General features: G+C 38.1%; 1 long non-coding RNA gene across 1 annotated transcript; it reads right to left on the minus strand.

Moving 5' to 3' along the window:
• Positions 1 to 435: 435 nt before the first annotated feature.
• On the minus strand, positions 436 to 5,031 carry LOC139973616 (uncharacterized). Its single transcript, XR_011795270.1, has 2 exons — positions 4,732 to 5,031; positions 436 to 3,002 (listed from the first exon to the last, which is right to left on the minus strand). It is a non-coding gene; the product is annotated as an uncharacterized lncRNA (long non-coding RNA).
• Between the last annotated feature and the right edge of the window lie 2,303 nt (positions 5,032 to 7,334).

Raw genomic sequence — 7,334 nt, forward strand, 5'->3', positions numbered from 1 at the left:
AGATATCGCGATAATTGTACATACCATGGAAGTATTAATACTTCCATGTATTTTACTCATACTAGAGGACTGCCGTACTATGCATGTGTATGTACTTGGCGTGTATATCTTTAACTGTCCTAAGAATAATAATATTTGCTTTTTATATAGCGCTTTATACCAGCGATAGGTCTCAAAGCGCTCTACAGACGTTATATTACCCTTGGTCAACGATAACCTGTCCCAGAGACAATCCCTCCAGTCGGCAGCAGTTATATACTGCGCCCAATAACAAGTTACCTCACAGGTACCCATTTACAGTTGGGAGTCTGACCCCGTGACCTCGAAGAATGATCAACGATCACGCATATCATTAAATTTGAATTTGCCCGCATTTTACGTAAAGTCGGTCCTACGTTTCACTCACAGAATTTACAGACATTAATAGTTTACAACTTACCGGAACCTCACAGAATGGATTAAAAGTAATTCCAATGTATGGTAGGGCAAAGATACCCGAGAAAAAATCAACGAAAACCTATGAAACAACGATTGCAATCCAACTTCGTCCTCACACATGTATTCCTAACTGACACAAAATAGGTCAAAACGAACCAACGAAAGAGAGTTACAGCAAAAAAGTTCTCCCATTTGTGGATCTTGTACTCTCCTACATGATGCTGTAAAGATTAGGTGAAATGGTTGTCTAAGACGGCCAGTCACAAAACGATTACCTCGACTCGGCGATTTTGTTGCTGTCGCCGCCATTTTGAAATTAGGTAGACTTTCGCCAAGCCGTTTGCATGCTATGGGCTACTACCGACAAGACTTCAATCAAATCGTTTTCAATGTAGTGGAACCCATTCCTTTAGTGTACGGTCTATTAGGAATGTTAGGTTTTGTGGCGTAATTTAAGTTGTGCAAAGGTTTGGAAGAAATTTTGACCCAAATTCTAATATATGATTAGGTAAAATGTGAAATTACTGAGAGCTGCGTATGGGAGGGGTAAGAGAGACAAAATGGGGAGGGGGCAAAGGGGTGGTGTTTCCTTTCTAGCTAAATTAATGGTGGTAACTATTAAGGTAACACAAATTTTCCTGAGTCTGTTGTCAAAACTGAAGGGGTCATACCACATGTCGAATATACAAAGGTAACATGGCCTAGGCCAAACCTTATTTCTAGTTGTTCTAAGCAACTTCCATCTAAGCAACTTGTTCTAAGCAACTTCCAACAATTCCGAATGATTTATACCTACAATACCAAATGATTTATACTTACCCACTTACCATAATTCCACAGTAGCCCTTACTCAGTGAGATTCTGCAAAGCTGGGTACTCATCTGTTGCTTATATTCATCAATAAATATCAGTTAACAGTTTTCCAGTCAATACCAATCCTTGTTTGGTTCATGTATCACACTACATAACCACTTGTCAATATTGGAGTTAAGTACTGTGGCTTGGGTAGGGGTGTGTTGTTTAGGGGAGGGGTGTGGTGTTTTTAGGGGTTTTGGGGGAGGGAATGTGGTGCTTAGCGGATTTGGGGAAGGGTTTTGAGTTTCCCAGCTTTGGGATGGGTGTGGTGTTCACCAGCTTTGGGAAGAGTTAGGGTATTTTGGAGGGATGAGGTGGTTTTGCCACATATGGGGACTTTAATTAAAAGCGGACTTTCAGTACACAGGACGTGTTTGGATACATTACGTTCTATGGATACTCTGACCAAATATTTTGAGTAGGGCTGTTTTCTTTTTCTTTTGCACATGCATAGTAGAACATTAGTCAACAGTGGAAATAGAGTTGCCTGGTCTTTTATTGATATTATAACTGTAACAATAAGGCACTTTAAGCAACAGAAAAAAGAAAACAAAAACATTTGGTGTGACACTCTCCATGAAAGAACATGTTTTAATGTCCTGTGAAAATATGGGCATGAAATATAAATTACTTCGATCACTTCAAAGTGAAATACTTTGTTCAAATGGAAGGAATAGCTTAACAAAATTTGAATACTTCTTGAAATGAAACACACTTGATACTGTGAAGACTTCATACAATAATATTGTCTGAAAAAAAATCACACACAATGTCAAGTGCATTATGACTGGAAGGGGTATTTCAAGGTGGCATACTGAAGGCATGACATAGCAACAACAGTTCAGGTGGCAGGATGGATAGTTTTGTAACTTTGAAATGGTGAGATATACCTGTGACATATAGCATAGGATATAGCATAAGATTAAAATTAAAATTAAAAGACAAATATATAAAAGTAAAAGGTAAGAGTAGAAACTAGAAAGTAAATAAATAAGTCGAAACTTGACATATAACTTTAACAACCTGGTCTTCTTCAGAAATAGGAGCACCAATAGCAGCCCAACGATCCATAATTCCTTTCATATAATTCAAATTATTTCCAACTGACTTGCCCTCTGCCATTTCAGTTCTGAGGTACTTTTTCTTGAGCTGAATTTTGTTGGTTAGAGAATCCTTTTCGAACAGAGTACGCAAGGCATCCTAAGCATCACTTGGTTTGTCACTTGTTGTAATTAATTCCAGCTGACTAGATGCTATTGCAAGCACAATGGTGAAAAATGCCAGTTGTGTCTTTTTCAAGTTTGCACTCTTCTACTTCTCACATACAGTAACCCCCAACTTTCCTGAGCCATCCTCATAGCCCACAGGTCTTTTGCAAGAAACAAATGTCTCATCTGGAAATTCCATGTCAGCCAGTTCGAGCCATCCATTTTGTTAATTTTCCACGTCATATCTTCTGTTGTTCCAGCCATATTGGTCAGTTGTCACGACTAAATTAACCAATTTAAGTACTGACATTTCCCAAGAAATGGTTCCAAAATCAGCACATAAATTCCAAACAACAATCTATTCTACACAGTTAACTTCCAGTGTATGTGTCTGGGCCAATAACCTGTTCGAGTTAGCTAGAGAATAGGCATGAGACTGCTGAGTATATTACAGCCTGTTGCTGCACACAACTTGTTCTTTCTATAAGAGTATAACAGAAACTGAGGAAAAATGTAAATTACATATATATAGAAAACAAAATTGCTTAAAGGTAGCACACTAATAATACAACCTGATTAAACAAACAATAGTTTGGAGCAGAGTTGTAACAACAGGCACTTAACTGATCCACAGGCTGCATTCCTTCTTACTACGGGTACATATAACAGAGCTAGGAACTTAAAGATATATAGTATTAAATAGAATGTGAGACTACATTTATTAACAGATTTCTATAAATAAACTCTTATATGAAGACTTCAGATATGAGGATAATAAACATGGGGATGTAATAAACTCTGGAAGCTCTCTGGGCTAATACTTAATACCAGTGGAACTGCATTTTGCAATGTTAGTCATTATACATAACAAAACAAATTTAATAGTGAATGAAACTTTTCTTCTTTTTGGGAATAACTTTTTTTTGGTCATATATACATGGGAAAGCACCTTAGAGAAATCTGTGTGTGACACACACACATAGGGAAGACTGTACGTGAATGACTAACTAAGTACTTCTACTACTGTACCTATCATAGAAAACAACTTAACAATAAAAAGATCGTAAACTCTCGTTAACAGCAAAACATGTTGTCACAAAATGATCCCTGATATTGTTTAAGTCACCTGGAATTATAAGTAGCTATGTACAACTACATGGCTCTATGAGGTGCAATTGTTCTCAAGTACCAGCAGTAGGTCTAACTGTAATAGCAATAAGTATAAAGTGTAAGCAGTATAAAGCAAGCTAGTTTTATTTCTGTGTTACGTATCTTGCTCTACCTAACTACATATTAAGCATAGGGAATTGGGCCTAGACTTAAGTCATGGATCTAATAACGGTCTTGAACACTTGTAACAAAGTGACATTGAAATGGATCCCGATCCCAGGATGGAGGAAATTTTCACCCAGTCCAGCTTTAATAAAACTCATAAGCCATGATCTTAACTTATACATAGTACAAAGGCAGTCTACTAGTACTCCTAATAATTTTTGTATAATAATAATAATACTAAATTGTATCTTATGCAGTCCAAATCTTTTCAAGAACAGGCCCCTTAGAATTATTACACAAGGACAAGAAGGAGTAGGCTAAGAACTAAAGGTTATAAGCCTTAGTCCGTTATTAAAATTGGACTAAACTATGCAGGTATTCTAGTATTACTAAAACTAGGCTAGGGCCTACCTGTAGTAAAAACTTGTCGTAGTATATTACTTTAGTAAATACAAAAGTATAGCCTATAGGCTAGCCTAGGCTTGTACTAGTAATATTACTGTCCGCTATGCCCTCGAATTTTTAAATTTTAACTATTAAGTAGCCATAAGTAGTACCGTAACTTATCAACTCCCTGATTTTTCCATATTAACGCAAAAAAATGAAGGGAATCTATGCCGAATAGAAAGATTACGAAAAATACGAGACGTTGCAAATCTAGCACTAGCTACATCATAGTCGACATATAGCGCTAGGCTGCACGTTATAGGATACGGTGCTTTCATGTATATGTGTATTATGTACGTTAGGATACATGTATTAGGGGCAACCAAAACCACATAGGAGCACCATTTTCGTTGACCAAAAAATCACACTTTTCGGGGGAGTTACAACTTTTCTGAAAAATATGAGTAAGATTCAAGCTTATATATTACAAAAATGCTATTTTTACGGTTAAAAGTTGTCTAAGACGCGAAAGTCACATAACGATAGACGTCGACTCGATTTGACTTACCTTTATGTTTTTGCGTTGGTCGTCGATAAGAAAATGCACTGTTCTATTGGTAAAATCTTCGTTTCTTTCCGGAAATGATCGTATTTGAGTCTCTAAAGTATCCTTTATCGAGCTACGATACTCGTAAACCCGAATGACATTGGGATGTTTGCGAATTTTACCGATTGCATCCATACATGGAAGTAGCGAACCGAAGTCCGTAGAACCGGATTTGCGCGAAACAATTACTTCCGGGTCAAGTAGCTGTGCTCGAAAATTTGCTAGTAACGGTCATATATTGAGGTCAGACTTCCAACTGTTTAACCACTGGGTGGAGAGAGGCAAGTGAGATAAAGCATCTTGCCCAAGGACACACCGTAATGAACTAGGCAGGAATCGAACCAGCAATCCTTGGATCACGAGTCCGACCCTTTAGCCAATTGGCCACCACGCTCCCCTGTATTATACTGTCCTGCCCTGTAGTCTCCCGCCTTGCGAGGTGTTGTTAGTTTTAACTCTGTAAACTGTACCATCTCATATGCTTAGTACATCAACTTATTAATTAAGTTCATTCTCCTTCATCTAGTAGGTATGGTTAGTATAGGTATACTATCGTATATTTTAACACTATCGTTGATATTTAAAAATATTATTGTCCCTTATCGCGTCCCATGATATGCTGTTACGTGTTCATTACTTTTCCAGGTAAGGTAAGTTTTTCCCGCCAACATGCTTACTCATTCTGTCACAATCGCTCTTACCCTATATACGTAAGAGATGAGGGCTATGATTCTTCAATTGCCCTCACATCATGGAGTCAGCAAGACTTTTAAAAGTTTACTCAAACCTTATATTTCTCGATAAAAGTTAAATACTGTGGTATACCCTGTAATAAAAAAGATCACATTATGTTTAAGGTCACAATACAAAATAGAAAAGATCAAGAGGGTATAACCTATTAAGTAAGAGGCTCTCAACGGATAATGGACGCATTTTCCCCTTCTTTTTAAAACCCTGCTTTCCTTCGATTTAATTTACTAGATAGTCAATCTTGGTCAGTTTAAGGTCGATGGAATCTGATGTGTTGGATAGATTATATAGTACAGGTGAGCCAAGCACTCACCTGAACGTCACTACACGTGCTTGCATGCGCAGTTCAACCGGTCAGGGTCGTTGCTAACAGTGTTGACTGTGTTGAAAGAAATATAATACTCAAGATCGATAGCGGAGGGAATGTGAGAGGTGGGCCATCCTTCCAACCGGGCGGAACCCTGCTAGGTTTGAAGGCAAGTGTGTACACTGGATTACCCTTCAATCAGGTGGACAGGGGGGTACTCCAGCAAAGGATACGGTAACGTTCTCCTGAACTTGTATATACACAATCAGTGATCGCAGTGCAAACGACCCCGGATACACATTAGATCAGGTGTGAGCTATCCTGGATTGAGCAGTGAGCTGTTTTGTTATGGCCTTGGTGTGAAACAATTCTTTCGTAAGCTTAGTACGTCGCTCACTCAGAGAAGGGTGTTATTAGTAACTTCTATAACAGAGTTACTATTTGAAGGTAATTGCTACCCCCCCCCAATTTTAAAATGCTGGAACTTTAGCAGTAAAACATTTCCAAAGTCATTTCCAAGCGGGGTTCTTACCCCCCTCCCCCCACCCCCCACCCACCCACCACAATTATCTCCAGACATTCCGATGGGATGTAACATTTTACAACTAATAGTCTCGGTTAGGGGGAAACTATCGTAACCAAATGCGTCGATAATTATATAACAAGGAGGTGGAGCAAGTAAAGTCCAATTTTCTGAAAGTCAGGAATTTAGAATTTTCTGTTCTCTGTAGCGTGCACAGGGTAAATCGATAGTTGTGACGTCATTGTTTACCACTTATACCCTAACGTCACTTAGTCCTATCTGTGAACAGTGAAATTATTACTTTCATCATATAGTCGTCATCAAAATACAACAGTTATAGAAAACTGTCACGACGGTGGTGTAAATAGATAGGGGTCGGATGGGTAAGGGTGGGGGTAGTAAGGGGTGTGAGGGTGGGTAGGGATACAGTGATGCATAAATAATCCAATTACTACCGTATACCTACCTTGGTAATCACTCGGTTATATACGGTAAAGAAAGAATCCCTGCATGAGAAAGTTTCGTAAATTATTATTTATTATTATACAAAATTTCTATATCATCTGTTGTTACATTTCGATCGTATTTCCTGTTAACAATTATATCATATATCGGTAGTATACATTTGGTAATGTTCCTGCTTATACGGTATCGTCTATATAACACGATCTTTTTGACCATGAAGTGGGGTGTGAGTCCCTTAAACAGCCTTGCCATATCAAAGTGACCTCGACATAATAACATAAAACTTTAACAACATGTTTGATATACGTAAATGTCAAGTAAGCTTCCTGTACCCTAAAAAGTGAATACATAGTTCCTCAGTTTAGTGCTATAAAATGTAACTGCTGCAGGATTAGTTTATACTTTTAAGTCAGGGTTAATTTCCTGCTTTGCGTTTCACTGTTTCCTTTTTTTCTAATTGACCCGGGTACAACAGTATAAACTTCACACTATAGTTCATCCAGGGGCGTCGATGTGAGG

Source organism: Apostichopus japonicus, chromosome 9 (assembly GCF_037975245.1).
Source record: "Apostichopus japonicus isolate 1M-3 chromosome 9, ASM3797524v1, whole genome shotgun sequence".
Classification (NCBI taxonomy): Eukaryota; Metazoa; Echinodermata; class Holothuroidea; order Aspidochirotida; family Stichopodidae; genus Apostichopus; species Apostichopus japonicus.